This window comes from Pseudophryne corroboree, chromosome 9 (genome assembly GCF_028390025.1).
Source record: "Pseudophryne corroboree isolate aPseCor3 chromosome 9, aPseCor3.hap2, whole genome shotgun sequence".
NCBI classification, from domain to species: Eukaryota; Metazoa; Chordata; class Amphibia; order Anura; family Myobatrachidae; genus Pseudophryne; species Pseudophryne corroboree.
The window spans coordinates 238,541,040-238,553,736 of record NC_086452.1 but is presented as its reverse complement, the minus strand read 5'-3'; the positions used below and the strand labels follow the sequence as shown (position 1 = coordinate 238,553,736).

At 40.6% G+C, this 12,697-nt stretch overlaps 1 protein-coding gene across 2 annotated transcripts in view; it reads right to left on the bottom strand.

Moving 5' to 3' along the window:
• Positions 1-12,697, bottom strand: part of LOC134957937 (potassium channel subfamily T member 2) — a 1,656,739-nt gene that overhangs the window by 54,685 nt on the left and 1,589,357 nt on the right. The window lies entirely within an intron of this gene.

Below are 12,697 nucleotides of genomic sequence, written 5' to 3'. Positions count from 1 at the left end.
AGTCTTCCTCATGAGGATTTCCAGCAGACTTTTCCATCGGCAATAAATTGTGTATATATACATGTTTTATAATAGGGTCAGAATTATTCTTAGTCATTTATAGCAACGGAGGTTGTGAACAGTCACATTCGATGTGTGTTATAGCATGTTTACATCAGGGCACATATTAAGTATTGTGCACTATACCATATTTCTGTAGCAAGTATATGTCTGCAGCATTATTGTGTATCACAGCACAATGTCCCCGATTGCTTATATTTCCACAGACCGCAGTGAGGGAGCCGGGGAGACAACAGGGCACAGGTGCCTGGGTTGCCAGGATACGCGTACCGCATCTCCATGCCAACGGGGGCCGGACATGCTTGATGTCACCAGCAGTGACAGGGGGGAATCAGCACCTCATGGAAGTGTCTTGGGAACCCGGCTCCTGCACAGCGGGATGGAAGACGCCTATTTAGGTAAGTAGTCAGCACACACACTATTTGTTTGCCTCACGTGTAATGCTTGAAAACGGTGCTGCAGGGGCACCGAAACGTTGCCTTTATACACAATGATTTTTCACCACTAAAGCATTTAAAAAAATCACACTGGGAGTGCCGTAGTCTTCTCTTTGCATATATATATATATATATATATGCTTTGGGGCTTATTCACACATTTGCGCAAATGTGTGTAACGAAGATCTCTGAATTCTATTATTATTATGTGGAATTTAAATCTGGTTACGGTTATCATTCAGGGTGCTGGAGGAAACAAATGGCTTTTTTTCTTGCTTAGAAATACCCCTCCCTTTCGAGCACCTGAATGATATCACTAAGCTAATTGAGCATCTACCAATATATATATATATATATATATATATATATATAATTAATCTTCCTGCCTCTTTATTAGGGGCCCCACTGTCAGAAGTCCCCTGGGCTCCGATACCCTTAATCCAGCTCTGGGGGCACCCCTTGGGAGCCATAGTTACATCCGCATCCTACAGTATGTGCCTTAACATGACTTGCACAGGGGAAGTGCTAAGGCACTATAAGGCACTATGTGGTAAAGCATGATAGCGGTGGTTGCACCTGGTTGGACCCACAGTTGCATCCAGAGTAGTGTAAAAGGAGGAGACAGCATACAGAGTCATGCCTCAGTTTATTCCTACTGTAGATGAATTCAGTGGTGCCCTTCAGGAGCCGGCTACCCTTGGCAGACACCTAAAGTTGCCTAATGGTAGAGTCGGCCCTGGATGTGTCACATAGGCATTAGAAAGTGTGCAATTTTCCAGCTTTGAAAAAACACTTAATCCAAATCTTTATTATATGTTTAGCACAGCTGGGGATACACAATTTATGCAGATCATTTCATATGCTCTGTGATACAGAGTGTGCTGAAATATAATGCCTATCAAATGGAAGGCCACCTATACAAAATGCTACATAAGAACTTAAAAAACCACTAATGCAAACAAAGCACACATGTAACATGTTAATGTTTTAGTTACAGAAACATTACTTTAATATGGAGTGATTTGATGGTGCACTTAAAACATAGGGGTAATCCAATTAACTGCAAATGGGGTGAGTTGCCATTGTGATGGTGTAGAAACACTGGCAATGACACCACAATTTGCCCCCCTCTTGGCCCAATATCATCCCAGATCTGCAAATTTTTGTATGCAGGCCCAGAACAAAAATCTGCGAGTCTGGTGTTACCGTAAGTATGGCATACAGCTGCACTTACACATGCCACAAATGGACTTGTGGTTAATTGTATTGACTCCATGGAGTCAAAAGAACCTCATAATACCAAGAAAATAGTGTCCAGATGAAGTTAGTAACTGATTTAAGAGAGTTTCCCCAATATTCTTTTTTACCTTTTCAAAGTTCATTAACTGTAGACACTGGGTTACCAAGACATTGAATATTTCAATACTATGGGAGCCCTGGCCAAATGTATGGGCAAAGGGGGCATTGCTTCACTATATTGGGGGCATGGTTTCCTCTACCCTGTACTCCCACAAAGACCTTGTATCCACCAATTCCACTCTTGATGCCCCTGAAATCAGTAATCCCATTTTCTCAAATTGAGATTCAGTGTTTATGATTTAAAATACAGATTTATTTTATCACTGTCATTGTAAAACATGAAGAGATGTCAGATCTGTATTTTAAAACTGTAAAAAATAAAATAAAACTCACAAGCTGATTAATATGTGTGAAAAAGCATCAATAAACATAACTAATGTTACATTATTTTATTCCCTTAAGTAATGTTTATAATTGGAAAAAAAATGTAAAGATAAATATTTATTTTAATTCCTAAAGCTTTCATTGAGAGGGAAAGTGCAATAAAAAAATAATCTATCCATGGAATTTAATGTTCAGTCATGGACTGTGCATAATAATGTAGCACAGAGATTTCAAGAATTGCAAAATAAAAAAATAAAAAAGCATTTGCTTTACATGCACCAAGCACTCTGAGACACAGCTCAGCATAGAATGCAGGGTTTAATGGCTAAAGCATTACCACAAATAACTCTAGGAAGAAATGTGTGCACAGTATAGTACTGGTAAGACATCCACATTTATCACATAATTACTTATTTTATTTGCAATCCAATACAAAGACTTTTTACTGGTTTAATAACGTAGGATGCAGTTTATTTCTCCTACTGTGGTCCCTCACATTGCAATAAAGAAATAAAGAAATAAAAATTATATTTTAATGGCAATACTATTGACTAAAAGTTTAACCGTTGAACACAAAAACTCATTTTAAAGGGAAATTTTCTGATTACAAAAAAAAAGAGAAGGTTCACTTCCTACGCTTGTTCAAATGTACCTATTTGACTGCCATATACATACGAATCCATACTTATAATTTTTGCAGACATTTCAAGATTGTAATTCATGAAAGGATTTTGCGTGTCGGCAAAAATAAAAATATTACTTGGATGTCCTGCCAGTTATCAGCTTTGGACCAACCCTGAATGTTTTGACTGTTTAAAATGCAGCTTGTTGGTGCTTCATTTATGTTTCATTGCTTCTGTTTATGCACACATATTAAGGTGTTTTCCATACAAAATGTGGGGCAAAAGGTGTATTATTCTTCAAAACCATAACATCAGAGGACTTGGAACAATTGTTCTGAGTGTCCAAAAAGCTCTACGGTTGTTTGCAAAACCATGAGTATCTCCCAAAATGCACAGTCTCTATGCCTTAATCCCTTTGCTGTGGAGGATGAGTTGGGCTCATCATCTGCCTATGGCTTAAAAATGCAGATGACGATACCAAGTTAAAAAAATAAAAAAAAATTCACAGATGGGTGTGATCTGTATCCCATTTCTCCCCCATCTTGTGCAAAATAAAAAAATGAGTCCCTCATTTAATTTGAAAAAATCAATTAATTTGCAGATAATTTTTTTTAAACCTGCACATATAATCACGCTTTTTACTACTGTATTTTGGAAAGATGGGATATTGGCGAAACAAATACCACAAAGTATTTCTTTGTGGTGCTTATTAGATGAAAAAATAATCACATTTACATTTGATTCCCTTTTCTCGAAATTTCAATCAAAAAAACTTCTTCAGCCATTCAGGTTACATTTTTATGGACGTGTTAGAATAAGTAAAAAGACTGATGTTATTTTCTAAAAAATTCAAAATTCTCTGAAAAAACTCAAGGCATAATATGTGTACCTGTCACGGTCCCGTTTCCAATAAACTCCAATCTTTAACTGATGTCAAGATCAACACTCACTTGAGTCTGCGTGACATGGATCTGACACTGAGTTAATCGAAAAACAACCAACTTGTCTGTCTACATAAATTATTACAACAATAAATGTCACCACAGATGTTGGTTTAGGAGCAACACACTCCAAGTAGGAAGTTTCTGATTTTCCAACTTAATTACAATTAAGTCCCAGGTATCCGTACCCAAGTAATAACTTATAGTAGAGAAATGTAGCATGGATAAACCAAATACCCAGGCTAACTGGATCAGATAAGAATCACAGAAACAGTCTTATCATATTTAATAAATTAAGTTTAATATTAGTAAGATACAATCTTGATGCATTTATATTAAAAAATATCTCTAATCAACTAATGTAAAAATAGCATGCAGTATTTACTTCTACATGCTGAGTTGAGTGCATCTCAAGATACACAAGTAGCATTTGCTTCACATTCATGTCATGCTTTCTTCACCCAAATATACTACATCTAATCAATTCATAAGCACAAGTTGTTTTTTACTTTTTTTAAAAACAGAAAAACCACATAAACTATTATACAGTAGTATAATGTTACTTCTTGTGTACAAATGAATGTAGCCATTTGTTTTCTTATTACATGTCCAAAAAGTAATTTGATATAGATATGATCAATGAGTAAAGCACTATCAGCTTCAGAGGTCAGTGTGCAATCTAGGGCTGTCATCATCAGTATGTATTTGCATCAATCCCTAAGCATCAACAAGGCATATTAGCTGCTGCCAGGCATATACTATATGCGTATCTGTGTGATTTTGTCTTTGTCACAATCTTGGACTGCATTTGCATGGATATTCCCAAGTCCATTCTGCCTTACTCAGCATACACAGTAATATGGAGACCTGCACCCTAACTGCTTGGGGAATTGGGTCCAAACAATTGGTGGCTTTTGCTGCCTTGAAAATAGGAGAAAATTCCAGGAATTCTTCAACAGAATCCAAAGGCAAATAATGTCCTTTCTGGCACAGGTTCCCTCAATTGAATAGTCAGTACCACTTTTTCTAGTGTGTTCATTCTGATTCTAGAAATAAGATCATCAGAAAAAAAATATGCATAAACAGTCCTAAGAAGCAGGCAGCAGTCCCGTGAAACAAAGAAAAAGGTTTATGCAGTTTATCACCTGCTGTACCAGATGCTCAAGACACTTTGGGTCAGATTCAAATGTTATCGCAGGACTCGGCACCCACGAGTACCCACCGGAAGTTATTTAAATATTGCCGCAGATGGGCGTGAGAAGTTAATTTTAACATGCTACCCTCAGAGGCAGGGCAGCCATCAAGGAGGTGCCCTGTGTACAGTTGTCCCGGGCCCAGCCACTCTAACAGAGAGTGGAGGGGCCAGGCTGCTCAAACAGCCCGCCGTCGATAATCCCGGTGGCCGCCACCTGTGTTACTGTGCGTGGCTGTGGCCACCTCCAGTGGGACTGACACCCCTTCTCATGCCCCCCTCTGCCCGCTCCACCCGCTCCCCCTGCCATCCAGGGCCATCTTTTCGTATGGGCTCAATGGGCTCTTGCCCAAGGGCCCCAAGAGAATAAGGGCCCTAGGCTGACAGCTGAGGGTCCCCTCTTTCCAGGGGTACCAGATTTTTGAAAATCGGCCCTGGGGAACCAGGGATATCTGACTTGAAAGCAGTGGTCCCCATCCAAGATAGTTAATTGCTCTTCCCAGCCAGATATTTCGGGTTCTGTCTGACTTTGAGTATTTCTAAGGGTATAAGCCAAAAGCCGGGACTCTCCCCTTTTAGTGGACACTGGCAGCTTGTTTCTACTATGCCCAGAACCAGAGATATCAGCCTTCAAGCAGCTGGTCCCTGCTCCAGCTCCACATGCCTAATATGCAGTTTTAGATTTTCGTTGGTGAATTGCTCTGGCTGCTGAACTCTGATCCCCAAGTCCCCAGAACCTCCTGAAAGGTGGAACTCTCTAGTATTTTATTCCATTCAAAGCTAAGAAATATATTTTCAGGACCTTGAGATTCTCTGCAGTCAAGCAAGCTGCCCTCCCACCGTAAAATGATATTAAGCCCACTCCACTAGCCACCCCTCCCCTACGTATTAAACACCCCCTACCACCCTAGAAGTCATGTACCAGGGCTTCTTTATTCAGCACAATGACCCCTTCTACAGTTTAGCCCCATCTGTGCAGTAAAGGAGTAATTAGCAGAAATCACTGCTTCAGGTCCTACATGCTGAGCGGAAGATAGAACACCCCCTACTGCCCGCGGGACATCAAAGCTGCTGCTGATAGCTCCTCCCACCCCTACCGCTGGAGCATGGGTAGGGGGCCCAGTGCATTGCTGTGCCCAGGGGCCTACACTGCTGTTAAGACGGCTCTGCTGCCACGACCTTGAAAGCAAGCTGCACTGCAGCAGCTTGCTGTTTAATAAAGATATTCATATTAGGATGCGGCGCGGCGTGACGTCATGACGTCAAGCTGCACCAGTGAAGAGAGAAAAGAGGAGCCACCGGACTGAAGAGCTCAGTACAGGAGACACAGAGAGAGTGGTAGAGAGGATGGATTTATAAAGGGTAAGTATGTAATGTGTTATCATGTATCATGCGTGTGTTTGTGTAATTATTGTTGTTTGTGTGTGTTGTGACTCGGAGAAGGGGAACTGGGGCTGGCTGAGTAGCTGTTATGTCGTAATGTGTATACTGTGCTCTACCGGCGTAATGTGTATAACGTGCACTACCTGGCGTAATGTGCTCTGCCAGCGTAATGTGTATAAGGTGCTCTACCTGGCGTAATGTGTATAACATGCTCTACCTGGCGTAATGTGCTCTAGCAGTGTAATGTGTATAAATGTGCTCTACCTGCCTAAAATATTTTTTGTAAAAGTATGGGGGGGGGGGGGGGGGGGGGAGGCCCTGCCTATTTTGTCAGTCCCGGGCCCCACAATTTCTGGTGGCAGCCCTGCTCAGAGCTGGCGTGCTAAAATGCACATAAAGAGACCTGTTTGGGTGCCCAAACGGGTCTTTTCATGCTCGCACCCATTAGTTTAGTCAGGTTTAGGTGCTTTGCACGCGATAAGTGGGGTCAATTGAATATCGCCCTGCGATCTCCTGTCACTTTAGACGAGAGATCGGGTGCAATAAAACAATTGAATTTCCCCCTTTGTATTAATGCCCTGCTGCAAATCTTCAATAAACTATTTATTTAGAAAAGTGGTACTGACTATTCACTTGGGGGAACCTGCATCAGAAAGGACGTATTCTGTATGATATCCCGATGGACAGGATGCCAGCGGTCAGAATACCGTCAGTGGCATCCCGACCATCAGAATCCTAGCAGCCACCTGGAAAGTACCCTTATCCTCCTCTGCCCCCTATCCTAACCCTCCCTTGTGGGTGCCTAAACCTAACCCTCCCCACTTGGTGCCTAACCCTAACCTCCCCTTCTAAGTGCCTAAATCTGACCCTTTCTAATCAGTACCTAATCATACCCTTCCCGTCCCTGCACCCTAACCTCCCTTCTAATGCCTAAACTTAACCTCCCACCCCCTATGGCAGGACGTGAGTGCATGCCGCTGGAAGAATGATCAGGATTCTGGCTATCAGTATTTTGACGCCGGGATCCTGACCTCAGTTGGTATTTAGATGCCATGCTTATTGTGTCCTTTGGGATTCTGGTGTCGGTATATAAACCGCCGGGATCCCGTCCTTCAGGATATTAACTGAATTAAAAAAGGACATTGTTTGCATAAGGACACACAAGTTTACATGTACAATATACATTTTCATACCCTATGGTAAGTTTATGGATGTATACCCTTTTCAGCATAATCCTCATTGCAAATTTTAAAACAAACGTGAAAAAAGCACTCAAGACCTTAATATCGCTCATATAGTATGTATGATACTCAACCTTATCAATTAATTAGTTAAGTAACTAATTCTAGAAGATAGTGTTGTTATAGCCTAAATGACAAAAAAAAAATGATATTATTCCTAAATTCCTCCTGAGAATCTTATCATTGTTTAATTAACAACAGCCAATGGAGTATGGGCTCAACACCAATCTCTTAATTTCCTTCATGTACCAGTCAGGGTCGGTTCTTGACCTTGTGGTGCACAGGGCGAAAGTTTCCTTTGGCGCCCCCCCTCCCGACAGGCAAAACATTGTTAGTGCAAGCCATAGGTGCGCGCCCCAAAAATAGAGGCATGACTTCATTGGGAAGGGGTGTGGCCACAGTTATTCCCCCTGTAGTTGTGCCCCCTGTAGCTTTTTCCCCAGTAGATTTGCCCCTGGCAGAGTTGTGCCCCTATGGTTGTGCCCCTGTAGAGTTTTCCCCCTGTAGCTGTACCCCCAGTAGAGTTGTGCCCCTTGTAGTTTTACTCCCTGTAGCTGTGCCTCCAGTAGAGTTGTGCCCCCTGTAGTTTTGCCCCCTGTAGCTGTACCCTCAGTAGTTGTGCCCCCTGTAGCAGTGCCCCTAGTTGTGCCACTTACAAAAAAAAAATAATAATAATAAAAAAAATACTCACCAGCCCCGCTCCTGCCTCCCGACCACTGCTGCTGTCTCTGCTGATGCTCGGATCTATGGGAAAGACATCATGACGTCTCTCCCACAGCGCTGCATAGACACTAGAGGTTAGGACCTCTAGCGTCTGCGGCCACTCCCATAATGCTGTGCGGTGCACCATGATATCAGGCACACCGTATGGCAGCATGTGGGAGCTGGAAGGGTCAGGCGGTGTAGCGCCCTTCAGAATCCTGCTTGCCTGCAGCAAGAGCCGCTCCTGGTACCAGTAGTTATAAGGACCATCAATAACATACAGAGGTGGGGGGAGGGTGCAAATCCTCACCCCTAGGTATCCCCCCAGCACACTAAAAATTACCTGTAACCATACCTGAACCTATCTGGTAATAGAAATTCAGAGAATTAGTTTACACATGTTTGCAGAAACATGTTTAGCTGCTGAGCCACTTCATGGCTTCTCCGATATCAGCAGTCCTAACACTACATAATAGCAGTGCCCACATAGGGCCATGTAATTTGTCTACAGTAGGCCTCATGATAAAGGTTATTACTAAAACACATCCAGACAGAGAGCTAACTTACCCAGGAGCCACCCCCAGGATCTCCCATTGGCACTACAAGGAACAGCATGCCTTCCAAATACTGCTCCCATTCAATGCCTCATCAATAACATACCTGACACTAACAAAAGTATGTACAGTTAAGCAACTGATTTTGGTAGACAGTGTTATTATAGCCTGAGTTACAAAAATATGTTTTTCACATTATCCATTAGCTCTTCATGAGCCTTCTCATCTTTGTTTAATTAAAACAGCCAACGGGGTATGGGCTCAATGCCAATCTCCTCATTTCCTTCATGTGCCAATAGTGCTAAGAACCATCAATAACATAAGAGTGAGCTGAACATCTTGCCATGTACCACTGCCACAGCCAAATTCAGATGAAATTGATGCAGGAAACATACCTTGAAGATGGTGAGAATGACTACATAGCAATATTTTAAAACTATGAATAAAAACACTTTAAATTCAGTTTCATATAAATCATCCTTAATTAGTTCCTGTCAAGGCACTATAGAGCACAAACAGACGTCCAAATCTATACATCATACTGGTATTTGCTATCTACACTGGGGGTGATTCAGAGATGGATGCAGTTAGCATCACTGCTGCATCTTTGGATGCAGGAGCGATATGAAATAATGGTAATGATGCTGAATGCATCTGAAGAAAAAAGACACCTGCTGCCTGGATCGATGATGCCTGATTGGAACACCATTGTGACCATCATCCACCTGAGTACACCTAATCTTACTCAAAATGACCTCTTCTAGGGCTATTTTGTAGAATGGTCCCCAACACTTCCCTCGCTCTGCCCCTGAATGGGCACCGCGGCTTGGGCACATTATTGTGCTTATAGGTGAGATTGACAAGTCCATACAGGTTGAGTATCCCATATCCAAATATTCCGAAATACGGAATATTCCGAAATACAGACTTTTTTGAGTGAGACTGAGATAGTGAAACCTTTGTTTTTTGATGGCTCAGTGTACACAAATTTTGTTTAATACTCAAAGTTATTAAAAATATTGTATTAAATGACCTTCAGGCTGTGTGCATAAGGTGTATATGAAACATAAATGAATTGTGTGAATGTACACACACTTTGTTGAATGCAAAAAGTTATTAAAAATATTGGCTAAAATTACCTTCAGGCTGGGTGTATAAGGTGTATATGTAACATAAATGCATTCTGTGCTTAGATTTAGGTCCTATCACCATAATATCTCATTATGGTATGCAATTATTCCAAAATATGGAAAAATCCGATATCCAAAATTCCTCTGGTCCCAAGCATTTTGGATAAGGGATACTCAACCTGTATTACCAATACAATTTAGCTGTTCAAGAATTTGACAAAACATGATGCAGCTCTCTGAAGCAACAAATTGTGGGTGAGAGGTATCGAGCCCTAAAGAGATATAGTGGAGAGAGACAAAGTCCCAGCCAATCAGCCCCTAATTGTTGTTTCACTGTCTGTACTATATTATGTATGGCAAACATCTGAATTCTGGATTATTTGACCAAAGAAGCCTACAACCAATCCATCACGAATAAGTAAAAAAAAATTATTTAAAAAGAGATGAAGGGGGAATCGTCACCTGTATCTATACCTGTAGTATGTTGTTGTTGTTTTGTGTGGCTGCATTCAGTGCCAGTAAAAGTTTGTGACAACCTCCACATACTGTATTACTTGGCCCCATGGTAATATTCTCTATATGGTCCATGCTGAATCAAAAGGCAAGACTTGTGATATATTGATGCCAATTGCTCTGTCTTAGTGTCATAATAGCAGTAATTTCATGTTATGATCTATTAAATTAACATCGGGCATAATTCAGACATATATGCAAAACTGATGGTTTACATATATCTCCAATGGTGTGAGATCTGAACATGTGCATACCTCATTCTGTGAGATCACTCGCAGTGCATGCCATTTGGGTGTGGAGCATTACAGAAAATAGGGAGTGTCAGTCCTTGTTTTGTGAGCGTGCTGATGCCAGTGGCAGAATGCTTACACAGCCATCCTGCGGTCTCCTGCTGCTTTTACATATTTTCACAGAGCAGCTGTGTCCAAAGATGCAACTGCTGTGCTTTTAGCATCCATCTAAATCAGGGGTTCTCAAACTTGGTCCTCAGGACCCCACACAGTTCACATTTTGCAGGTCACCCAGCAGGGGCACAGGTGTATTAATTACTCACTGACACATTTTAAAACATTCAAGGAATATGGATTGTGCCAGCGCAGGGGGTACTTAGGGGTGACCAACCTATAAGATACAATTTGCCAGGGGAATGTAGCGCTCAACCTCAGAGTGTTGATTCTGGATATGATGTTGACATTTATTGTAAATGAAACTATGTATAAATGTAAATTATCCCTTTTATTGGTTCTGCACAGTATCTGTATATGACAGTTGTCAAAAAGTAAAATAGATGACTAATTTGGAGACATCATGAAAACAGTGGTGTATAAAATAACATTAAAGAAACCGAAAGGAAAAAATGAAAAATAAAAGTGCATGTTAGTGATTAGGATATACACCATATTGAGTCCATTTTCATTTTCAACAATTTATTACCTATTTTAATTTTTATCTTCCATTTTTTCCTTTCTTTTTCTTTAGTGTTATTTTATACACCATTGTTTTCATGATGTCTCCAAATTAGTCATCTATTTTACTTTTTGACAACTGTCATATACAGATACTGTGCAGAACCAATAAAAGTGATAATTTACATAATACATAATTTAATTTACAATAAATGTCAACACCATGGGGGTAATTCCAGCAGGAAATTTTTTAGCAGTTGGGCAAAACCATGTGCACTGCAGGGGAGGCAGATATAACATTTGCAGAGAGAGTTAGATTTGGGTGGGTTATATTGTTTCTGTGCAGGGTAAATACTGGCTGCTTTACTTTTACACTGCAATTTAGATTGCAGATTTAACTCACCACACCCAAATCTAACTCTCTCTGCACATGTTATATCTGCCTCGCCTGCAGTGCACATGGTTTTGCCCAACTGCTAAAAAATTTCCTGCTGCGATCAACTTGGAATTACCCCCCATATCCCGACACAACACTCTGAGGTTGAGCGCTACATTCCCCTGGCACATTTTAAAACATCTACAGGTGGTGCTCATTATTTGACTTGTGATTCTGTGAGGAGACCTGGAAAACATGAAGTGTTTGGTGTCTTGAGGGTCAAGTTTGAGAACATGTGATCTAAATGCACAATGGGACATTGTTAATATACTGTATGCTCATTATGTTGATAAGTGTGCAAGATTCTCAGAACAATAAGGTTATACAGATGAGCAAATCATGGAATTTGTGGCATTTTCCCTGACCACAAGGGGGCAATTATATATGAGCTATAGATATATGTAATGTTTGTACTGTCATTTTTAATTGTCTAGATGACAATATTTAACTACTGTATTTCTGAAAGAAAAAAAATTCTGCAAGATTCAAATCTGCATTTTTTTAATTTATTTTTTTACAAAGGCAAACTCAAGCTGATTTTACCTTTGAAGAATTGCTACTTTAAATCAAACTGCAAAGTTGCAAAGAATTTGAAACTATTACATAGTAAAGTATTATTAAAGTATAATTGGTGAATGGTTATTAAATATCAGTCAAAATGGAGCAACAGTAAATTAAAAGCAGATCTAGCAGAGAGGTAAAAACTGAGTTTGAAAGCAGCGCAGCAAGGGTTTGTTTTTGTAAACCATGAGGGTTATGTATCTCAGTCCATCACAGTGATGGATTCTTACAAGAAACACTTTCAATCTTCTTTTAAAACTCACAGGAGAAATGCTGCGTCTCAGAGCGATAAAAGACAGCTACAATAAGAATGCTTTGTAGAATATATTACACATT